At 52.7% G+C, this 24429-nt stretch overlaps 2 non-coding genes across 2 annotated transcripts; one reads left to right on the top strand and one right to left on the bottom strand.

Moving 5' to 3' along the window:
* Positions 1 to 4815: 4815 nt before the first annotated feature.
* Positions 4816 to 4887, bottom strand: TRNAC-GCA. The gene has a single exon. It is a non-coding gene; the product is annotated as a tRNA-Cys (tRNA).
* A 1990-nt stretch (positions 4888 to 6877) lies between these two features.
* On the top strand, positions 6878 to 6957 carry TRNAS-AGA. Its single transcript has one exon. It is a non-coding gene; the product is annotated as a tRNA-Ser (tRNA).
* Positions 6958 to 24429: the final 17472 nt, after the last annotated feature.

The following is a 24429-nucleotide window of genomic DNA, read 5'->3' on the forward strand; positions in this document are numbered from 1 at the left end:
ACCCCTCCCAGAGACCATTTGTCATGGGCTTTGGGATACTGCTGGACCCACGCTGCACTCAGAGTGACCTCCTCACCCAGTGCCAGCTGGAGAAAAGAAAAGGGTCCAGCCAACTCTCCTGTTACCAGCTGGGAACCACTGATCCCCCAAACAGGGGGAGGCCTCTGGGTTTGATGGGTATTAAATACATTTAGAGAGGAAAGTGGAAAATCAGAGGGATTTTATCTCAGTTGTTGATAGGAGGTAAAATCTGAGTGTTTCCCATCAGTATCTGATAACTGAATAGAGAGAAAATGGGCAACATTTGCCAACATTTTATATCCATGTTCAGGAATCTGAGAAAAGGTGTAAATCTGAGATTTTCTTAGTATTTTATAATTAAAGAGACAGGGAAAAATCTCAGGCCATAGTCATTTAGAAATAGACAATTAGAGAAAAAGTGGGGCTTAGGATAATTTTTAGATTTGCAGAGAATACATATCAGAAACTACGCAAGTGATAACATGAGAGGGGGGGAGGGATAGCTCAGTGGTTGGAGCACTGCCCTGCTAAACCCGGGGTTGTGAGTTCAATCCTTGAGGGGGCCATTTAGGGAACTGGGGTAAAAATCTGTTGGAGGATTTAGTGGGGGATGGTTCTTGCTTTGCGCAGGGGGTTGGACTAGATACCTCCTGAGGTCCCTTCCAACCCTGATAGTCTATGAACACCGCCGAGATCTGAGGGGATTTTATGTTGCTGTTAAATAACTAGAGGGAAAAGGGGGGCTGTTGGACTGGATTTTATATTACCGTCCAATACATATACAGAAAGTGATGGCTCCCCCCACCATTCCCATGGGCAGCAGGGAGCCCTGTGAGGAGCTGCTTTAAGAGGGCAAAGGGGGGGGGGGGAGCTGGCAGGTCTCTGGATGAGGGAAGGGGGCAGCAGTGGGGGATGGGCAGGTGGTAGTTGGGAGCAGTAACTGGGAAACCGGGGTCCGGGCAGCCCCCACGGGGGCACGTGCCCCTCCCGTCCCCGCCCTGGCAGAGAACCGGCATCACCCCCGCCAGGGGCAGCCACGTGCTGGGGACTGACCCAGGGCAGCAATTTCCCACCGAGACAAGGACAAATCGCTGCAGGTAAAACGAGGGGGAGACCGGGGGACAGGGGAGCCGAGAGAGCGGATCATGGGGAGGGCGCTGGGGCAGTGGGGAGGGGCAGGCTGGCAGCACAGGGCGGGGGCAGGGTGCATCCAGCAATGTTGGGTTTGTAACCAGTGCCCCTGTGCTGGGCTGAGCGGGGCCGCTCACTGCCCTGCGCGTCCTCGCCCCCAGCCGACCCCGCGCTCTGCAAACCGACCCCCCGCACAGGCTCCATTGCCCCAGGGGGGGCCCACAAATATGCCAGGGACACAAAAAGTTAATCTGCCCCCGGGGGGGGGGGGTCGAATCTCCCCGGATGTTACAGCCCGAGCGAGACCCCGAGAGAGAAACGGGGCAGAACCGGAGAGACTCTGTGCCGGGGGGGGCGAGAGGCGCCAACAGGGACAGGAGCCAATTCACTCCCCCCTCGCCCCCCCCGGGCTCCGCCCCCCCCATCCCAGCGGGGGAGGGGCGGATCCTGCAGCGGCTCCCGGGGCCGGGGCGGCTCCGAGGCTTCTCCCAGGTTCCCCGGGGCAGAGTCACGTGCCCGCCCCCGGGTCTCTCACTCACCGGCTCACACGGAGGCGGCAGCAGCAACTTTGTTCTCCCGCCCCCAGCGGGGCTCGCACGGAGCATGCGCAGTTCCAGCTGCTGACCCCTCCCTCACCCGGGCTGGGGAGGGCGGAAGCGCCCCCGGGGCAGGCTGGGAGATGTAGTTCCGGGCTCTCAGTGGAGCGGAAGTGACGTCGGAGAGGGAGCCGGAACGGGTTCGCGGACGCGCTGCGGGTCCGTCTGGCTCGTGTGGGGCTGTTGGAGCCTCTCCCGGGCCGGAGAAGGTTTGTGCCGCTGGGGCTCTGGGCATGCGCAGATCGCGGCGGGAGAGACCTTCATTAACCCCCCCGTGCCCGGCCCCTCCGTGGGAAAGGGGCGGGGGGGGGGAGCCGGTGACCCCCGAGGAGCGGGGAGAGAAAGGGGGGGGCTGAGACCCCCTCGGATTTACCGCTGCCCCCCCCGTGGGGACCCCTGCCCTCCCCTTTCTCCCTAGAGCCACGAGCAGCCCCCAGGGTGACCCCCCTCCCCCCACCCCGGAGACGTTCCCGGCCCCCCCCCGATTGTGCCCCATTTTCTCTCCCCTTCGCCAGTGTCCAGCTCTCCCTGGGGCTGGGGGGGCTCTGGGGGTGTCTGGGGCCCTGGCCAGGGGCTCTGGGGACTGGGGGCCAGGGAAGATCTGGCAGGACCCTGGCTGGGGCTGTGGGGGTGTCTGGGGCCCCGGCTGTGGGGTCTGGGCTCTGGGGGGTGTTGAAGGGCCTTAATGGAGAGAAAAGATTGGGTATTAAAGCAGAGAAAGGCCTAACAAGCCCCAATGGCTGGAAGGTGAAAAGAGACAAATTCATATTACAACTAAGGCACAAATATTCAACAGCGAAGATGATTCACCACAGGAACAAGCTACCAAGGAAAGTGGTGGATTCTCCATCTCCTGATGTCATTTAATGAAGACTAGATGCCTTTCTGGAATGTGTTTGCCCCAAAAGTAGCTATTGTGTCATACAGGAGGCCTGTGATATGCAGGGGGTCAGATTAGATGCTCTAATGATCTCTTCTGGCCATAAAGTCAACTAATTTCTGAAAAACTGAGTGTAGCATTGGGAGCAGCGTCTGATGTTTTCCTGTCTAGCCGGCTTGCTGCCTAGAACGAACGCTCCTTGAGTGGGGTGATCCCCAGGGAGTAGCTCAAACCTCCAAAGTGCCTGGGCAGGGGCAGGACATTAGCACAGCAAGGGAGGGGTGTGGCAGTGACATCACAAAGGCCTTTTGCAGGACCTCAGACTATTGGTCAAAGGTGGTGGGGAGGTGGTGACCTCACAGAGAGATGCTGACATCAGCCAGGCAGGACAGGAGCGAGGGGCCAGGGAAACCTCAGAGACCCTGTGGCTTTGCTTCAGCAAGTCTCCTTCTCCAGGTCTCTCTTTGAGGACTGAGAGAGTATTCGGGTTCACGGACGTGAGCGCCAGGAGGAACCTCTTTCGAGTTTTCTCCTTCCCTTTTAGGGAGTTTACTAGAGACCAGCCGTCCCTGTTTAGAAGGTAAGAGCCTCCTTGAGGTTTGAAACCTGTTCAGTCTGATCCATCTGGTGATGAAATCTAAGCCTGGAAAACACGAGCTTAAGGAGGCAGAATTTTATTCCGCACCAGGGATTTTGTCCCCTAGAATTACTGGAGACATTAGGGTTTATCCTTTGTGTTTCACCTTTTCCTCCATCCCTTCCTCCTTTCTCTTCTCTTGCTTCTTTTGTCCTTTCACCTGTTTCCCTCCCAACACCAAGAGCGGGGTGTGTGTATGTGTTATGGGAGTGTTTGGCAGCTCCCACTGTGGGAGCTCCACCCAAAAATGTGGGGCTGAAATAGTGCTTGGGCAGTGATCCCCACCAGTGACCTGAACCATCCTTTAGGCTCCCTGCTGAGAACCGTCAGCTTCCCGTCCTCAGTCTCTACCCTGATTGGCTCAGCAGGGGGTTATTGACAGGGAGGAGACTCAGGTCCTTGTTCTCTTTTAAGACCAAGGAAATAAGTCAGAACCAGTCATATGTTTGAATTTTGCTGCTTCTCTGCATTAATGGTCTCTGAGCAGGTCATGATTCTCTCTAACATTGCAGTTCTCCTCAAATACTTGCTGAATAATTACTGTGCACTGTTGTTGGTCTGGAGCTCATCTGAGAGCACTTTATTCAGGTCATTCAATGGATGAAATTCAAGATCCGATGGTTAGTTTGAAAATCAGGGCTCTTGGGTCCTATTCCCAGTTCTGCCACTGGCTGGCCGTGTGACCTAAGACAAGTCAATTCTCCTGTCTCAGCCTTAGCTTCTCGCTCTTTCAAGGAGGGATAATAATGATCCGCTCCTACCTACCTTACGGTATGTGGAGGCAGGGCTGGCTCTAGGTTTTTTGCCTCCCCAAGCAAAAAAAAAAATTGTCTGCCCTCCCATCCCCCTGCTGCCCGAGCCCTGGGTTCTCCCCTCCCTACACCTGCACCCACTGCCTCCCCAGCTCTGGGCCTCCCACCACTTTCACTCCCCTGCCAACCCAGCCCTGGGCTCTCCCCCACACACACCCTGTGCTGCCCCAGCTCTCGACTCTCCCCTTCCCCCCTACCAGTGCTCCCCCACCCACACACCCCCTGCTGCCCCAGCCCTGGGTTCCTCCCCACACTTGCACCTTCTTCCACCCCAGCCCTGGGTCACTGGTAACTTGCTCCCAGGTTAATAAAATAGAAAAAAGAGAGGATTGAATGTGTAACAGGGAGTTTGGTAAATCTTGGTTATTTTATTTTTTCAACAGGCTCCTGTCCACCTCCAGTAGAATTTTCAGTCCCAATGGCAACTTACTTACCAAATGTAATACAGACTAGTCCATGCTTCCCAAGTGGATGTGGTTCTTGTCCTTCTGCACATTGTAGCCCGTGGAGGCCAAGGACCTGCAAATGTGTCTTCATGTGCCTTTGTTTCATTGATGAAAACATAAACTAGACTCTTAGAGGATTGGAACTGATTTCAGCTGGGGGACATATTTGCTAGATTTTTATGCATTTGCACAGGAAAATGTTGAGTGTTTCCATTCATCCCTAGTCAGTGGAGCTCCTGAACATAATGGAAATGGATATGCAATTACTTTTTGTTGAAGGACCAGGCTTTTAAGGGGGCACTTGGATTTGAACCAAGGCCCGTTTGATCTGCAGTCAAACACTCTACCACTGAGCTATACCCCCTGACAATTACATTGGCAAGTCAGTGATCTTAAGTATCTTGAAACCTGAGAGTGGAGTTTGTTTCTTCCACACCAGTGTTGCTGTCTGTGCATTCCAGAGCTATGGGGTGAGTGGGAAATGCCCACAACTAGCTTGTCAGTATCAAGAAAGGAGCAGCCGACATCAGGACCAACGAGACGTGTTGGTGGCGCATCAGGAAGAACCCACACTCCCAGAGACTTCTCGGCGAGGGCACGGTACACAATGGGGGCTACCTACCCGCCACGTCCCATCAAGGGTCTTTCTAGTCCCACTTCAGTGTTACCCAATTTCTAATCAGGCTTTGGCCCAGATTCCCTCCCTGAGTGGCACCAGCACATACCTGAGCCCCCTGCTAGTGTTAAATCTGCCTTGAGCTGGGACCCAGCTTGGCAAAGAGCCTGCAGCCCCCTCTATGCTGGAGGAGTGAGAGCAGCCCTGGCACTGGGCAGGGCAGCCCTGAGGGAATGAACCCAATGTGCCCGTGAGGCCCTGATCCAGAACCTCTGCCAGGCAGCTTGTGCTGCTCGGGCGTCTCTAGTCTCCAGTGAGGATTCAAAGCTTCTCTGCTCCAGGGGAACCCCTGGGGGAGGGAGGCAGGGCTCCTGCAGGATAAATCTTCCTGCCGGCAGAGCCCCGGTCCCCTCCTCATGGGCACAGGGCATTGCACACGGCACCCACCACGTGCACACACCCCTTTGTGAGGAGAATCAGCTCTGGGATATTGGGGTCAAACCCTTCCCACCTCGTCCTGCAAACCTTCTCCTGGCTTCAGTGAGGGAATGGGGGCGGGAGGGGCTAGTGCGGTAACAGCAGCAGCGTGGTCGTGGGGCTTGGCCGGTGGCTGGGGCCAGTCGCCTGAGCATGAACCCAGCCGACCCCAGGAGATGAACCCGGGTCACCAGCCCAACCCACCACGCGGCTGCTGCCGCTGCCCCGTTAGTGCGCGAGCTCCCACAGACCACGCTGGGGAGAGCCCCCAGCTGCAGGGGAGACGCCCCTGAGTGCCTGGCAGGGCCCAGCTCCTGGCTGACCTGCACTGCTGGGGGTCAGGGGGCTGGGTGACAGGGAGGCGTTGGCTCTGGGGTGGGACTGTCACTTCCCCCCTGCCAAGCCAACAGGATCACAGCAAACGAAACCAGCTTGGCCGGCAGGGGAAGAGATCAGTCCAGGGCCTGGTGCATTCTGGGAGCAGGGGCGGTGCAGAGAAAGGGCAGATACGGGGCAGCTCTGAACACTCCGCGCAGAACTGCCTGTCCTGTCCCGCAGCCCCTGGTACAGGGGGCTTTTAGCCATAGTTATAATCAGGCCAATAAATTGAAACAAATCCCTGTTAAATCATTGCTCAGCCCGAGTCCTTCACCCACATTCCTTAGGGCATTGGGTGTTTCATTTCCTGCCTCCATTTCACACAGAGACACAATTTCCTTTGCACAGATCCATGAACAGCAAAACCTCCCTGTGTCTCTGGTCTGAGCCAGGGCGTTCGATTCCAGTGAAATCTTCTCTCCTGCAATGCGATGGTCAGACAGAGGACGTGGCACCTGCATCCCTGCCAGGGAGATATTGGCTCGGCTCTTTCTTTCTGCTGCTGTTGTTAGTCCATGAAACATCAAGGGTGGAATGCAAGGCTCAGTTCATGCACCAGCCCCCTGAAAACTTTCAGTGCCCCAGAGAAATCCTGCCCCCTGCTATTGGAACGATGTGCTGGAGATTTGACTAGGAAAGGGACTGTCTGAATTGTCAGAGTGGGGAATGAACAACAATCTACAGCAATGTCATTAACACAAACACACTCTCATCCTGCTCCAGCCGGAAGGGAAATGGGCAGGAATTCTCGCTGTTCACCCAAGGACACACTTACACTGATGCACAGCCATGAATGTGCTGGGGAAGCTGGTCTGAGCAAACAATTTGAAGAGACATTTCAGTGAGAACTGAATTATCGTGTAGTAAAACAATTATACATCAAGTAGTTGTGGCCGAGTGGTTAAGGCGATGGACTAGAAATCCATTGGGGTTGCCCCGCAGGTTCAAATCCTGCCAACTACGCAAGCACTGCACTGTTATTATGATTACTCTAGTTTTAGTGCCTGAGCATTCACAGTGCAAACTGGAGCTAAATCTAGTTTCACTCTATCTACACTAAAAATGCTGCTGTGGCACCTGCTATAGCACTCTGGAGTAGACAGTCAGTGGAGAGGTTTTCTCATCCCTGTAATAGCTGCATTGACAGAACAATTCTTCCTTTTCTTTAGCACTATCTAACCAGGGCTTAGGTCACTGTAACTATATGGGTGGACGGGGGGTTTCATACCCTGAGAGACGTCGCTCTGCCAGTGAAGTGCCCAACGTACACCAGCCCTTAGATCCCTTTTGGTATTTCAATGCAGGCACTGACCTGTGAGAGGAAAACATCAGCTCACAAACACAGAGACTGAATTCCCCACATTTAATCTCGCTGCACTTTCCAGAAAGTCACGAAATTCAATTCATTCTTGCTAGGACAGAGAAAAAATAAGTGACACTAAGTTTTTGTCTTGGTTAAATAAAATTAAGTGTTTAATTAATATAGTAAAAATCTGTCCTGATTCCTCTAACTAACACCACAGCGTGAAATAGGAACAGAGACAAAGCTTGTCAGTGATGACTAATTTTGCAAGTGATCTTTCCATTATTAATTTCCACGCTGCCCCCATTGGAGGTCTGGGCATCTCCAGTGTCATTGCTCTGCATTCACCTTCCCCTAGAATTGTTCTCGGACATTCGCCTTCCTCTGCAGCATGGGGCTCGGGTCACTTGCTGGAGGATTCCCTGCCCCTTGAGGTCTTTAAGCCATGATTTGAGGACTTCAATAACTCAGACATAGGTTAGGGGTTTGTTACAGGAGTGGGTGGGTGAGATTCTGTGGCCTGCGTTGCGCAGGAGGTCAGATTAGATGATCATAATGATCCCTTCTGACCTTAAGTCTATGACTCTATTAATCTATTCCCAAATTTGGAAAATTGTGCAGTTCAGAATGTGAATAGTGACCCCGTCTCCTTCCTGCACCTGCTCTACATTGCTCCACAGCAGCTTCTCCACCTGCAGTCACCCCAGCACTGCAGTGCAGCTGCCCAGGGTTCAGCAGGGGCCCCTGGCAAGGACTGTTGGTGCAGCTAACAGTCCGGTGTGCCTGGCCGTGAGGCAGCTGTAGAAAAGCAACCCGACCCCACAAGTACAGAGACTGAATTCCTCAACTTTAACATCATGACCCCCTGTAGAAAGCCACACGTGTCAGTTGTATTTTCACAGGGAGATGCAAAAACCAAGTGACACCAATTTTTAAGTTGAGTAAATAAAGTTGAGGAGATAGTTATTAACCTCCCAAAAATACACTAAAGATCCCTCAACATAACACCTGAAGGTGAAATATGAACAGAGACAAACCTTGTCAGCAAAGGCTCATTTCCCAAACGATCCTCAAAATGTTACTAATTCCCACCCCTCCTCCACAGGAGCTCTGTGCAGTGTAACTGTTCTGCAGGCAGCTTCCCATTAAATGCTGTTGTGGGACATTCCCAGGCCTGGAAATGTACCAACGACAGAAGTTGAAGAGCAAACCTGGCTCCTCGCCCCAGGCGGGATTTGAGTGTTTTGTCTTTGTCACTTAGTCTTTGTCAATAGTACAGATGCCAGGGGCAGGACTCCAGGCTCTGCTTGAGGGATCCTGGCACAGGGGCTGGTGGAGGAGAAAGGATTGTAGCTCCTGACCTGTGCTCTGGAGAGGAGAAAATAATTGAAGGGGGCATTATTAACTCTTCCCCTTCTCCGGCTCCACTGGGCTGGAATTCTACATTCCACAGGGCCAGATAAGGGGGTGATGCCACTTGGCTAATGAAAACTAGTGCTCCAGGTGAGGCTTGAACTCACAACCTCAGCATAGTTCCTCTCAGCACTGCCCTATAAGTACTGTGTACTAAGCAATTGTGCCACTGGAGCACCTCTTCATAGTGATTTTCTGAGACCCCCCTAGGTTGATACAGGCGAGGAGTGACCCCAAAACATTCTCAGTGGGGTTGAGAGCAGGTAGCGACAAGTGTTGTACTTGGTGGGGTGGATTCTTCTTAAGGGTTCCAGGCACCATCTGACCCTTTTGTTCTTCCCTGTGTAATAACAGAGCTGGTTAAGACTCAATGTAGAGTCTTGCTGCAGACCAACAGATCTGAAATCACTGGTAACCAGCTCTAAGCATTAGTCCTGCTTTGGGACAGTGTCTCTCATGCAAGAAACTGCCCAGTCTGTGCTAGCCGTGAGGCTCCCTCACTACCAGCTGCAATCAGGGAGAGCTGTGTGAAGTGCAGGGTCCCAGGGGGGCCTGGACAGGGGGGAACAACACCCCAGGGCTTTTAAAAATGGGAGGGCTCTGCCTTGCCACTTTGTAATGACCATAAGGGTGGGTGAGGGTGGGGAAGGGACGGAGAACAGTGAGCGGGAGGAGGGGCCTGGTGGGAAGAGGCATTGTAGGAGTGGGGTCTTGGGGAGAGGGGTGGGGCAGGGGTGTGGCGTTGAGTGGAAGGGGTGGGGATACTGTTCGGGCTCTGGGCGGCCCTGCTTTTAGGGAGCCTGTTCCGCTCCTGGTGGGACCACAAGACGTCCCAGAGCAGAGAGGGTGGCCAGCAGAGCAGTGACAGGGGGGAACGGCAAGTGACCGGCAATGTGGCCAGACAGCGGAGGGAGAAAGGGGCTTTCCCCCCAGGAGGTGAGAGGTGAACTCTGGGTTTTCACTGTCCCAGGACAGCAGCTGTGGGTGAGGTGCAGTGAAGGGAGGGGCACATCCACAGAGCTTCTGGGGTCTGGATTTAAGAGCCTTAGGCAAAAGGCCACTGCCCAGCGCACTGTGGGTGGGTGTTTTGCTCATACTGTTGTGTTATGAATCCTGATTGTGGTGTTTTCCCAAGTTAATACAAGGTGATTTTCCTCCTTTTTATTAAAGTTTCTTTTCTACACTCAGTGCGTGTGAGTGGGGAAAGTATCGCCTCTTAGAGGCACCCAGTGGCCAGGGCTAGTTTCCCCAGGTTACTGGGTGGGGGCTTAAGCAGATTGTGTGTTGTATTGTTGAAGAGGAGCCCCAAGCACCCAAACAGGGAACTGTAACTTCAACCTTCAGAGTAAGAGCCAGAGGTGCTGCCAGCTGAGCTAGCCAGGCGGCCTAAACGTATTAACCCCTTTCACCGCAAGAACAAACACCGGGTACTTCTGTGCTTCTCAGCATCTGGGAAAAAGCCTCTTGGGGGGAAATATCTCCTGCCCCACTGCCAAAAGGAGCCCCTTGAGTGGGAACGGTCAGAGGTCCCACCTGCTTTCCAACCACCTTGTGATGCTGGCCGGCCGCAGAACGAATGCTGGTCTGTGGGTGGCCTTCAGTGGGGGTTCGGCATGGCAGGGAGCAGGGAGCAGGCTGGCCGGGTGTCTCTGTGGCTGTCTGCTGGCCACTCATAGGCATGGTTCTCCCCTCCTCTTGCCCTGCCCTTGGTTGCTCTGTGGCTTTTAAGCCTTCCCTTGGAGCTATCAGCACCAGCTGCCTCTGCTCCAGGTGCCCAGAGGAGGAGAGGTGCTGGGCTCCAGCCTGGGACTCTTCCTCCCTCCTGCCTAGCCCTGACTATGAAGCCTGACCCTGGCCCTCCTTCCTTTAAATGCCATGTGGGCAAGAGGAAGAGTGTGGCAGCTGCAGGGACCAAAGGTGGAGCAGTGAGAAACCACCATATGGTCAACCCACAGGAATCTCTAGCTGGACTGTTATGTTCTAGGACCCCAACCTATAGCCGCCAGCCCATTGAACCAGCCAGACCAAAGACCTATCTCCAGTGGGCATCAGTCACCCAGCAGGAGGGAAAAACCTCACTCTAGTTCACCCTGAGAGAAGGTAGCCAAACACATTGAGCTCCAGGGCTTTGTAGCAAAGCAACATATCTCCACGAGGTCCCACTGAGATTTGAAATCAGATTTGAGGATTCAAAGTCCTGAGTGCTGCCCATTACACCATGGGACCTGCTGCTATTTCATTTTCTAGATCCCTGTGACTCTTGGCTGGTTTGCACTCTGCACTTATTGCTTCCCACCATCAGCTTCCTCTCGCAGGACTCTCTCTCCTCCTCCAGCGACTGTGGTCCTGCTCTACCAGATCTGTGGGTCCTGCCCTGAGTCCCCACATCCCCCTGCTTTGTCTCCATTCCCTGCAGGCTGCAAAAATGTCAGGGGAGGCCGCCCCTCCCTTCACTCAGTGCTCCTGCTCATATCGGCCAGCTGCAGCCTCATCTCCTGGAACTCGGGCAGCTGTCGCTTGATCCGGTCGTACAGTCACACGCTGACTGGCTCCCCTGCCTGGATGCTCTTGTGGAAATCCCACAGGTGACGCTGCAGGACTTGGCACTGTTGGTTTCTTTAATGTGGTGGTGTTTGCCCGACTGCTGGAACAAAGCCACCAACTCCTCCCTCACCGACTCCCACCAATCCCCTGGTTGCCATAGAACCCTCTGATGCTTTCCCGTTCTGCCAGCACCTCCAGGCCTCGCCCCCCTGCTCCTTTATCTTGCAAGCTCTGGATGTTCAGCTTCCAGTATCCTCTGCCCTGGGTCAGGGACAGGGGCGGCTCCAGGCACCAGCGCAGCAAGCGCGTGCCTGGGGCGGCAAGCCACGGGGGGTGGTCTGCTGGTTGCTGTGAGGGTGGCAGTCAGGCTGCATTTGGCAGCATGCTTGAAGGAGGTCCTCTGGTAATGTGGATTAGGCGGCATGCCTGCGGGAGCTCTGCCAGTCCCGCTGCTTCAACGGCAATTCAGCGGCGGGTACGATGAAGGCACGGGATCGGCAGACCTCCCGCAGGCATGCCGCCGAATCCACCTTACCAGAGGTCCTACCGCAGGCATGCCGCCGAATCCACCTTACCAGAGGTCCTCCCGCAGGCATGCCGCCGAATCCACCTTACCAGAGGTCCTCCCGCAGGCATGCCGCCGAATCCACCTTACCAGAGGACCTCCCGCAGGCATGCCGCCGAATCCACCTTACCAGAGGACCTTCCGCAGGCATGCCGCCGAATCCACCTTACCAGAGGACCTCCGGCAGGTGTTGGGATAGATCTGTATTACATTATACACTAATGTTAGATGTGTAGAAAGTGTGACTAGAAAGGAGCAGTGTGACGGTGCTGCCCGTGGGAGCCAGCTGAGGTCACTCAATCAGGGTGAACTGCAAACAAAACGGAGCAGACAAACCCCAAATGCTGGTCATTATTCCAATACTTAGATTTACCAACCAGCACAAAACAGCTTCTGTAGCATCTCACTGGTCACTTAGAATTCCAAACAACGCAGTTCCCTTAAAGTGCCCAGCCTCAGGCCTCCGTCCAGACACACACGACAGATATGATGATGATTCCTGAAAATCTGATCTCATCATATAAAAGAAAAGGTTCTTCCAATCCCAAAGGATCAGCCACACACCCAGGTTCAATTATAACTTAGATCGTACCCAAAATACACGCTACAGCCAATTCTTATTAACTAAGCTAAAATTTATTAAAAAAGAAAAGAGAGAGGGAGAGAGTTGGTTAAAAGATCAATATACAGACAGACTTGAATTCAATTCTTGAGGTTCAGATGCATAGCAGACGTGAGCTTGTAGTTGCCAAAAGTCCTTTTAGAAATAGTCCAGAGGTTATAGTCCAATGTCCATATTCAGGGTGGCTCCAGTCAGTGACTCGGGATCTCAATCCTTATGGCTTAAGATTTCCCCATCTTGAAACCCAAAGCAGATCTGAGATGAAGCAAGATCATGTCCCAGGCTTCTTATATATTTCCAGCAGCCTTTCAGCCTGAGAAAACAACAGGCTTAACTTCTTCTCCCAAACATCCTGGCAATTAGCACAGGGTAATTTACCCATTAAACAGTTCCGATCCAGGTTAGCACAACCTTCAAAGAGACACAGAGACAATAATACTATTTCACTCAAGTATCATCATAAATGTTAATATTCCTTTTTTTGATCTTTGAATTAAAACTACAGCAATAGACAAGACTTGTTTGCTGACATCACAAGCCCTGAGCAAACATCTCCCCTTCTACCTCTAACAATGCAGACTTGCATTTCAAAGCTCTATTCATTTACAGAGTTCTTAAGGTTCACCCATGGGTCAGGTCAGTGGGTGAGGTGAGTTAATTAACACTTTCTGGCCCTGTCACCTTTCAATGAAATACTATATTACACTCATAACGTCAGGGGAGGTCAGGACTGGTATGGCAGGGGCTGCAGATCAGGAGTGAGGGGCACTGTCAGAACTGGAGCGAGAGCAGGGGGCTGCGGGTTGGGAGTGAGGGGCACCAGCAGAGCTGTGAGTCTGGAGGTCAGGACTGGGATGGCAGGGGCTGCGGGTCGGGAGTGCGGGGCACCGTCAGAGCTGGAGGGAGCGCAGGGGGCTGCGGGTCGGGAGTGAGGGGCACCAGCAGAGCTGTGAATCTAGAGGTCAGGACTGGGATAGCAGGGGCTGCGGGTCAGGAGTGAGGGCCACCGTCAGAGCTGGAGGGAGCACAGGGGGCTGCGGGTCGGGAGTGAGGGGCACCCTCAGAGCTGTGAGTCTGGAGATCAGGACTGGGATAGCAGGGGCTGCGGGTCGGGAGTGAGGGGCACCAGCAGAGCTGTGAGTCTGGAGGTCAGGACTGGGATGGCAGGGGCTGCGGGTCAGGAGTGAGGGGCACCATCAGAGCTGTGAATCTGGAGGTCAGGACTGGGATAGCAGGGGCTGCGGGTCGGGAGTGAGGGGCACCACTAGAGCTGGGGGGAACCATGGGGGCTGCAGGTCGGGAGTGAGGGGCACCAGCAGAGCTGTGAGTATGGAGGTCAGGACTGGGATAGCAGGGGCTGTGGGTCGGGAGTGAGGGGCACCGTCAGAGCTGAAGGGAGTGCAGGGGGCTGCGGGTTGGGAGTGAGGGGCACCAGCAGAGCTGTGAGTCTGGAGGTCAGGACTGGGATAGCAGGGGCTGCGGGTCGGGAGTGAGGGGCACCACTAGAGCAGGGGGGAACCCAGGGGGCTGCAGGTCGGGAGTGAGGGGCACCATCAGAGCTGTGAGTCTGGAGGTCAGGACTGGATAGCATGGGCTACGGGTCGCGACTGAGGGGCACCACTAGAGCTGGGGGGAGCGCAGGGGGCTGCAGGTCGGGAGTGAGGGGCACCAGCAGAGCTGTGAGTCTGGATGTCAGGACTGGGATAGCAGGGGCTGCGGGTCGGGAGTGAGGGGCACCCACAGAGCTGTGAGTCTGGAGGTCAGGACTGGGATAGCAGGGGCTGCGGGTCGGGAGTGAGGGGCACCCACAGAGCTGTGAGTCTGGAGGTCAGGACTGGGATAGCAGGGGCTGCGGGTTGGGAGTGAGGGGCACCAGCAGAGCTGTGAGTCTGGAGGTCAGGATTGGGATAGCAGGGGCTACGGGTCAGGAGTGAGGGGTGTCACGGAGTCCCTGGGCGATGCTCTGGAACTGCTCCCCACAAAGCCACGCAGGACTCTGGGGAGCCTCCTCTCCCTTGGAGCAGACTGTCTTCAGGGCAAAAAGCTCACACAGCTTCACCTCCTGGGTCTCTCCTTGGAGCATTCAGCATCCTCTGCCCCTCCGTGCACTTCCCACAGCGAGTCCGCCCAGGTGGGGTCCTGGGGGGGCCAGAGGGTCCTGCCCCCCCACTTCGCAGTCAGATTTGACTCTCAGCCAGCCAGTAACACAGAGGTTTATTTAGATGACAGGAACACAGTCCAAAATAGGTCTTGCCAGTACAGACAACAGGACACCCTTTAGTTAGGTCCATCTGGGGCCCCAGGGAGGCCACAGGCTCATTGGGAGGCCCAAGCCCCATGGGGGCTCCCCTCCATTTCCCAGCCAGAAAACTGCCAACCCCTCTCCAGCTCCTCCTCTCTGGGCTCTGTCTCCTTCCCAGGCCAGGAGGTCACCTGATCTCTTTGTTCTCCCACACCTTTAGCATCCCCCTGCAGAGGGGACGGGCCTGGCCATTAGTTGCCATGGAGACTTCGTCACATGACCCACTCTAGACGAAGTGAGGCAGAGTTTTGGCCAACGTCAGTTTGGAACAGCCCGACTGAGCCCGGCAGTTTTCTCAAAGTATCTGCTGTTGTAAACCGCATGTAGTGTGGACGCACGAACCCCAAAGGTATCAAACATGAAAGACACATAAGGCCAGTTACGGGAGGTTTCATGGCCAGGCCTGAGGGTTAAGCAGCTGGGCTCTAACAGCTGCCTCCTCAAAAGGAAAAGGGACCTCAGCACCCATAAAAATAACTGGTTGCAAAATCAATCATCCTGCATCCATCACCACTTTAAATTCTGACCTCTCCTGCCCGATGTGTCTTTGTTTAGCAAACAAGTGAACTGGGGAACTCTGTGGCTGTTACCCTCTAACTCAGGAGAAGGTTACACATCTTGACTCAAGCAATTTTCCTCTTCACAGAATATTTATTTTAAAGTTTATCAAAATAAATTCCATTTGAAATAGAAATATTTACAGTCTACACTGGGGCTCTATTTTCATACATGCTATTTCGCTCCCATGTTCCCCCACTCTAATTCCTTTGGAGTGAGGTTTTACTTTTCAAGATTAGCCACCATTTCCGATATAGGAGGAGGAGCAGCGAGAGAACTAGAAGAAAACCTGAATTATATTGTAACACTGAAAGTTATCACATAATCAGCCTCTTACTTTACACTAATTAACTTCATGTTTAATTTCATTGTCGCTGGTAACAATTTATTCAAAGATTATAAAATATAAACCTATAGGGCAGTTTTCTCTTAATTCCCATTTCCACCCAGTGAGCTTTGTGTGAAGTCACATTCTGCAATAACCTAGGAGCCTTCCATTTCTGTGAGTTCATTTCACCCTGGGTCTTCTCCCAAAAGTGTGGGTAGAAGGGCTCTCATGCTAGTGGGTAGGCTGCATCATGAGAAAACCACCTGTGCTCTATTTCCACACTTTCTAATCTTTCAAAGTAGCAGGAGGTGGAGAAGTGATACAAATGCTTAAGACTTAATAGCAAAACTAAGAGACCAAACCACAGAGTCAGGACTCAGCATTCATGTATCCTGCGGTCTGAACTTGGAATCTGATACATTCCCTCATTGGCTACCATCATTTGCCCAGCATGGAAGTGCTTCTTGTCCGACAAGGCAGCCAGATTGGGACCCATAGGCATGGAATGGCTCTGAAGGAATCAGCTGTTTCTCTCTGTGCTTCATGAAACTTTGGATCCAAATGGTAAAAGACAGTTGTGCTCAATTTAATCATGGCGTCCTTTAGGAGTGACCAATGCCACTTAACTAGGGAGCAGCGTTCTAAAAATAGTTTACCTGGGCCACAGGTCACCATAGCTTCCATCTCTAGGGTGAAAATAAATATCTGCAGTTTCTCCCCGAGTTCTTGTCGAATCTTTGAACTTTCTTGGAGTAATTTTACACATCTCTGGTATAGAATTCGTCACCAACCACACAACGTATCAATAGTGATAGTGAGGTACAACTCCCCCAACTATGCCCTTTCATTTCTTTAATCTGGTGGCACAGATTTAAATTAGGGACTAAATTCAGGTGTGGCTTAGAATCCTTGTAAAACACCAAATGTCAGGTAGGTATGGAAAATAGGTCTCTTTCTGCAGCTATATCACATTCAACACGGATTTCATGAGCTGAACAGAAACATCACTTCCATTTTCCCCCCTCCCTACCTAGCTAGGAATTGCATTTCCCAAATAATAGGCAACACGCACCTGATTAGGAAGGCGATATCTTCAGGAGTCACCTCCTGCAGGGCCCAGGCCACAACTGCTTTGGGGGCCAAATGCAGGGGTATCGTGCTTCGTTCCAAGCCATTTACTAGGGACTCATCTTCCCAGCCCTTTAGAAAAAATACTGACCTAACCAACTGAACAACAGGGGGATTGGGATGCTGATGGGAAATAAGGGAATCCCTCTGACTTACCCTATCTTCTTCTGTTCTTATAGCCAGTGAAATGACATTTCTCCCTATCCCTGCCCTGTTCCTGCTCTTCGTTATAGTTCAATATATTTTAAGTGAGGAAAATGGTAGGAAAAATATCTGCTCTCCAGCAAAACCTGAAGCAACAGGGAATGAAACAATTTGTTCCGGGGGGGGGGGGGAACTTGATGACTAACAATTGCTTTGAAATGGGGGAACAGTATAACCGTGCTGCTCAGGGTTTGTTTAGACTAGGAAAAGTGTTGGAGTTTAGGTCAGGTCCAGGGGAAAGCTAATGCCAACCACTGCCCCTGGGCTGCACCTGCTCTACAACTATAACTGTCTTTTTACACCAAGATCACTAACTTGAGCAGCCAACGCCATGTGCAGCCCTAGTGGATGTAAGGCACAGGTAGCTTTTCCCTCAGTGTTGCTTGTTGGGAATCAAACCTCTCCCACACCTGGAGCTGATGAACATTCCTGGCTGGAGGGAGACACACTCCTACGAGTCAAAAGGAAAGGAGTTGATAGAAAAGATCACAGGACTGACCCCAAAGTGGTGTGAGCTGCAAAAGGCAGAAGCAGGCAACTCATCTAGGGGAGCTGAGAGAACACGGTGAAGATGGTGCAAAGATCACTATATTAGAATTAGCAAATGTGATTTTTTAAAAAACAAATCTTTGGCCAGCCCTAATCAAGGCATTTCTTACAGTTCTCTCTTGTGTGGATTTTCTGATGTCTAGTAAGGATTGAGCTCTGACTGAAACTTTTCCCGCACTCAGCGCATGTGTAGGGTTTCTCTCTTGTGTGGATTCTACGATGTTTGATCAGGTCAGAGCTCTGATAGAAGCTGTTCCCACACTCAGAGCATGTGTAAGGTCTCACTCCTGTGTGGATTTTCTGATGTGAGATGAGGGCTGAAGTATGAATGAAGCATTTCCCACACTCAGAGCATCCATAAGGTTTCTCACCTGTGTGGATTTCCCTATGTCTGATAAGATTTGAGCTCTGATTGAAACTTTTCCCACACTCAGCGCATGTGTAGGGTTTCTCTCCAGTGTGGGTTCTCCAATGTCTGATAAGGGTATAGCTCTGATTGAAGCTTTTCCCGCACTCAGAGCATGTGTAGGGTCTCTCTCCTCTGTGGATTATTTGATGTGTGAAAAGGTCTGAGCTCCCACTGAAGGTTTTCCCACACTCATGGCATGTGTAGCGTGTCTCTTCCAAGTTGATTCTCTCACTTGTAATAAGGTCTAAGTGGCTCCTCATGTTTTCCTCTGGCCTCTGCTGAGTCTCACAGGCTTTTGCTTTTTCTGGGAGTGCACAACTCCCGGAAACATTCCCTTTGGATCTTTCTGATAACGTCCCATGTGGTTCTACTTGCTCAGCATCTTCCTGCTGAGGTGTCTCCTCGTTCTCACTTGCCATCCCATCACCTGATGGGAGAGAGAGAGAATCCAGACACAGGTCACTCCCTGTGCCAGAGAGAAAGGAAATATCAGAGACAGGAATAGAAAAAGAGATGAACAAACCAAGATATGTGCAGGAGACATCAAACCTATGAGGAACTGATTTTCCCCAAACCCTTCCCCAGAGGAGAGAGGAAAGGATCAGTTTTGGTCTGCATCTCACGAGAACACTCAGGGGAAATTGAGATCGGGGAGCGACCTGCTGCCAGTTGTCAGTCAGAATAGGAGGGAAGCCATGAGTGACATCTGCCTAATGATTCCACATCTGCAGGGAACAATCCTGAACTTGGAGAGTTCACAGGGTCTTTGTAGGGCATCCCAAATGTTTCCTCTGTTCACAGACAGTTTCTGAGTTGGTTTAACCAATCCCTCACCTGTGCAGGCAGCTCTCAGGAGCACTTCTTTCTCAGAGCCCTGGTGGTCTGGGACCCACGGCTCTTCCCCTCGTTCCAACTGTTGTACTTAAAGTACAGCACAGGATCTTTTCAGGGTGGACAAGGCAAAGTGCCACATTTCTTGGCAATACATGTATCGATTAACACTGTATCACATGCATGTGATATATATTACACTCATGCGCTCACACACACCCACAAGCACAATCCATCTTGTTGTTGTTACCAACTAGTTGCTCTCCTTAACTTCACTGGCCAGGTGAGTTAGATGGGGGAGGGGTGGAGCCGGGCTTCTGTTGATCCGGATCAATGTGCCCATGTGGGGGAAGGCTAGCTCAGTGGTTTGAGCACTGGCCTGCTAAACCCAGGGTTATGATTCAATCCTTGAGGGGACCATTTGGGGATTGGTCCTGCTTTGAGCAGGGGGTTGGACTAGATGATCTCTTGAGGTCCCTTCCAACCCTATGATTCTATGTTGACAAGACCTGGGGTCCTCTACAAGACACTTCACATTTATAGCAGCTTCCTTCTCATGCAAATCTGTACCAGATTCAAAGTCTGTGGCACCTCCTTCTGGGGGTTAACTTAATGCTGCCACATTTATTTTCAAAGAGGGTGTTTTCAATAGAAGGTGCTTGCTTCTAACTCCCAAGCCCATCAATATGTCTGATGTTCTTTAATGAGACCACTTGACAAGTTTTATTGCTCTTGAGTCTGGCTTCCATCCCCCTCCAACTGTTGCAGCTGTCTGGAGGTGCTGCCTTCCATGCCTTGCTCATTCACACCTCATTCATTCAACGGGGCACTTGATTAAAGGGGAGGGGGAGGTCTTATTCTACTCCTAGCAAAAAGATATTTTTCTTCTACCTTAACTATCCTTACGAGCTATAACATTATACCAAGGCTCAATACAAAGTTTCTATATAAGGATTGGATACAAAGTTCCCATATCAAAGGACTTGACACAAAGTTGCATGAAAACAGAGGTCACACATGGGTAGCCCCAATACAAGGTTATGTGAAGAGGCATAATACAAAGTCATATGAAAGTTATGCAAAGATGCTTAATGCAGAGATTTATCTACACAGCTGGAAGCTCACATCAGGTTTGGAAACTGGAAACCTTACTCCAGGAAAAGAAAACAAGGGAGGTCAGTGGAATTTGTGGGATACTTGTCACAAAGAATATTCCATGATTTTAACCCCAGCTCATTTTTAAGCAGTAACAGCCCAAGATCAGCTTCCTTGGCTTAGAGTGGCAGGAGAGTTATTATTATAAATCAGATTCATTACCTTAGTGCCTAAGGACTATCAGTGGGTCCCCATTGTGCTAGGCACAGTACAAATAACAATAGCCCTGAAGAATTTACAATCTAAATAGACAAGACAGACACAGAATGGGGGAAGGGGTAGAACCCACTGTTAGAATATATCAGAGGGGTAGCCTTGTTAGTCTGGATTTGTAAAAGCAGCAAAGAGTCCTGTGGCACCTTATAGACTAACAGACGTATTGGAGCATGAGCTTTCGTGGGTGAATACCCACTTGGTCATACACATGTGGCGGAAATGTGCAGGGGCAGGTATAAATATGCAGGCAAGAATCAGTCTAGAGATAACGAGGTTAGTTCAATCAGGGAGGATGGGGCCCTCTTCTAGCAGTTGAGGTGTGAACACCAAGGGAGGAGAAACTGCTTTTGTAGTTGGCTAGCCATTCACAGTCTTTGTTTAATCCTGAGCTGATGGTGTCAAATTTGCAGATGAACTGAAGCTCAGCAGTTTCTCTTTGGAGTCTGGTCCTGAAGTTTTTTTGCTGCAGGATGCCTACTTTTAAATCTGCTATTGTGTGTCCAGGGAGGTTGAAGTGTTCTCCTATAGGTTTTTGTATATTGCCATTCCTAATATCTGACTTGTGTCCATTTATCCTTTTATGTAGGGATGGTCCAGTTTGGCCGATGTACATAACAGAAGGGCATTGCTGGCATATGATGGCGTATATTACATTGGTGGACATGCAGGTGAATGAACTGGTGATGGTGTGGCTGATCTGGTTAGGTCCTGTGATGGTGTTGCTGGTGTAGATATGTGGGCAGAGTTGGCATCGAGGTTTGTTGCATGGATTGTTTCCTGAGTTAGAGTTACTATGGTGTGGTGTGTGGTTGCTGGTGACAATATGCTTAAGGTTGGCGGGTTGTCTGTGGGTGAGGACTGGCCTGCCTCCCAAGGCCTGTGAAAGCGAGGGATCGCTGTCCAGGATGGGCTGTATATCAGTGATGATGTGTTGGAGAGGTTTGAGCTGGGGACTGTATGTGATGGCCAGTGGAGTTCTGTTGGTTTCTTTGTTGGGCTTCTCTTGCAGTAGGAGGCTTCTGGGTACACGTCTGGCCCTGTTGATCTGTTTCCTTATTGCTGCTTCTTAGCACTAATCCTGCACGCACCCTCCCCATGTCCTGGCACCCCAGAATTATTTACTCCCCCCGTTCTCCTCCTCTCACATGGCTCTGTTCTCCCTTCACCCATGGGCTCCTGAATGGCAACATTATACACTCTCCTATTAAAAGAGGAGCTCATCTGACTGTCACACAAGCCATGCATGAGTCATACACCTATTTACTCAATTTAGAATTCTACAGGAGGCATATTTTCCTCCTAAAATGAGGAAACGGCATGAAAGCGACAGTTATTAATGTAGTTATTAAGGTATCCTATAAGGATACATTAAATGCAATTTTAAAATGACTGACAGCACCAAAAAGGCACATGTCCAAAAATTATTCTAGTGGGTGGGAGATAAGGCAAAAATATGGGGGCAAGGAAACTTGTCAACACTTGTATGACAAATAAAGTTATTACTGCTCAGGTTCTTCAGAGACCCCACAGCTTCTAATAACTGAGGGGACAGGACTCCTTACCCAGCGAGGTCACAGTCTCATAGTTCTCCTGCATGACGTCTCTGCAGAGGGCTCTCTGAGTGGGGTCCAGCAGAGCCCCCTCTTCCCTGGTGAAATACACAGCCACCTCCTCGAAGGTCACCGGCCCCTGAAAGAGCAAGAGTCCAACACTCAGTACCTGCTGCCCCACTCACAGCCCCACTATTCATGGGGGAGAGGAACCAATCAAATGGAAGCTCTGAGACAGAGACAGTCGGCAGAGTCCTATCCCCACACTGCTGAGAGCAGCCAGGGGGCATCACGGTAAAAGAACAAAGAGAGACCCCTTGTCTCTGCCAGCGGATCCATCACATGGCTACGAGCCAGAGGCTGATACAACCCCATGTAGGGAATCCAACACCCTCTCCACTGCCAGCAGCTGGATGTGAGGAGCTGGGACATCTTCCCTTCACCTTCCTACCTTTCCATGTCACACTAGCCTCTGGCTAGCAGGTTGAGGGTTCAGCATCTGCTAGCCAGAGGCTAGACCAGAAGTCTGGTCAGTTTTCCCCGCCCTGCCCAGGGGGTTTGTGTCTCTATTTCCTGTTTTAAAATTAGGGAATTTTCTCCCCCAACATCCAAGCCTTTGTTCTGAGGATCTAGGCCCACGTTAAACAAGTCCCAGCAGGTTTGTCACACTCTGTCCCCCTCCCTTTCTTCACCCAGGGTATTCCCTGCCCCCTCCAGACGTAAGTCTCCTGAAGTTGCCACCTCTTCAGTATTTACAGCCCCTCTCCCTCCAGTAGGAACCCACCAGCAGCCCCCCAATAACCCCTACCTGAGCTGGCTCCACAGCAGCCATTTCTCTCCCTGTCCCATGGGAGGATGGGATGAACCGGAGCGAGACGTGGGCGTCATTCTGCAGCCTGGCAGGATGAGAAGGGCAGTTGTGGATGTTTCAGAACTGGCTTTAGTTCATTTCACATCACGATTCCCCCAGGCCCTTTCCCTGCAGACAGACATCCTAGACTCTGCCTTGCTGGGAAATGCTTGATCTCTTTATTACAGTGCAGACCTGACCCCTCCTGCCAGGGCTAAATCCACAGACATTTTTCAGCCTCTGCAGTAATAAAGTCTCTGAACAAAATGCTAGAAAGGAGCAGAACCAAAGGGGCTGGGCAGGCTCCATAGGGGACACTGGTTCCTCCTTCCCCACCGGTGCCCCAGCCATGCCCTGTGGCTGGCAGAGAACGGCCACCCCATCTCCACCCCAGAGGGAGCTGTGTCTCAGGGCTCCCCCAAACAGCACCCAGGAACCCCCATCCCTTTTGGGGAATGACTCAGGGCAACAATTTCCCACCCAAACAAGGACGAATTGCTGCAGATGAAATGGGGGGTGGGGGGAAGCCCCCCCCCAAATATGAGGAGAATTTAAATTGACATTTGAGAATTATGGAGAAAATTGGGAAAAAGAAGAGACTAGAGAGTCAATAATTTTAGGAAAAACGAGGGAATCTCCTTGGGTTTGATAGTCCTGTGTGGTGAGTGGAGAGAAAAGGGGGAGAACCAGAGAGACTTGTTACCAGTGCTGGGGAGGGAAGTGGCACAGACAGGAGAAGGATGCAGGTATCTCCCCCCCGACTCACACACACTCTCCCGCTGGACTTTCCCGGTTGCACAGAGACCGTTCAACCCCCACCTGCCCCACTGCCCTTCCCCCGCCTGCAGCTCCCGCTTCTCCCCTCCCGCCCCCGCCAGCCACACCCAGGGGAACCCCCGGGCCCCAGGCTCTGTCCCCACCTGGATCCCAGCGGGGCCGGGGGCAGATCCTGCTGCAGCGGAGAACAGCGGCTCCGCTCCGGCCCGGGCGGCTCCAGCGCTGCTGGCAGCACTTGGCCACCAGGGAGCAGCTGCTGAGCCCGGGCTCCCGCGTCACAATGTGCCAGAGCCCCGCCCCCAGGAGCTGCCCCGCCCCCGGGCTGTGCCAGAGCCCCGCCCCCAGGAGCTGCCCCGCCCCCGGGCTGCGTCAGCCCCCCGCCCCGCGGAGCTACCCCGCCCCCGGGCTGTGCCAGAGCCCCGCCCCCAGGAGCTCCCCCGCCCCGTCTGTGCCAGAGCCCCGCACCCAGGAGCTGCCCAATGTCCCATCTCTGGGCTTTGTTCTCCTGCCTCCTTGTTCCCAGCACCCACCGCTCCCAGCTGCTCCCTTCCTGTGTCTGCAAACACCTCCCCGCACCCGGGCCGGCTGCAGCGCTCGCTGGGGCTTTCTCCAGCGGCTGAAGTTGCCTCCATCTCTGCTTTACCTGGGGGGGGGGAGGGGACAAAGAGAGGAGATGGTCCCAGGGTGTGAAAGCAGAATTAGGGGGCAGGGAAAGAAGGACTGTTTGGAAAGGTGGGTTTTTTGCGAGGGGAGGGGAGGTCATTCCTGTATGGGACCAACTGCCGGTGGGGGGGAGCGAGAGAGAGAAGCGACACGCAAGCTGCGCTCTTTCCCCAGCAGCAGGTGGGCCACGTGGTCTCTCTGCTGGCCTGGCTTCCCGGGACGGGACCCGGCTACCCCTACAGGGCAGGCAAGAGCGGCGGCCCGGGCGGGCAGGGGGCGGGGCCTGAGCGGAGGGGCGGAGCCGCGGGAGCGGGTATGCAGATCTGTGTGCGAGCAGAGCATTGTGGGAGCGGACGCAGGCTGCCAGGCAGGGCCCGACTTTGGCACCGGGAGCTCGGCGTGGGGAAGGGACGGTCTCCCGGGGCCGCGTCGGGGCAGCTGTCGGCAGTGGGGGCCGGTGTGGGCGAG

The sequence above is a fragment of the Mauremys reevesii genome, linkage group 12 (genome assembly GCF_016161935.1).
Source record: "Mauremys reevesii isolate NIE-2019 linkage group 12, ASM1616193v1, whole genome shotgun sequence".
Taxonomy (NCBI): domain Eukaryota; kingdom Metazoa; phylum Chordata; order Testudines; family Geoemydidae; genus Mauremys; species Mauremys reevesii.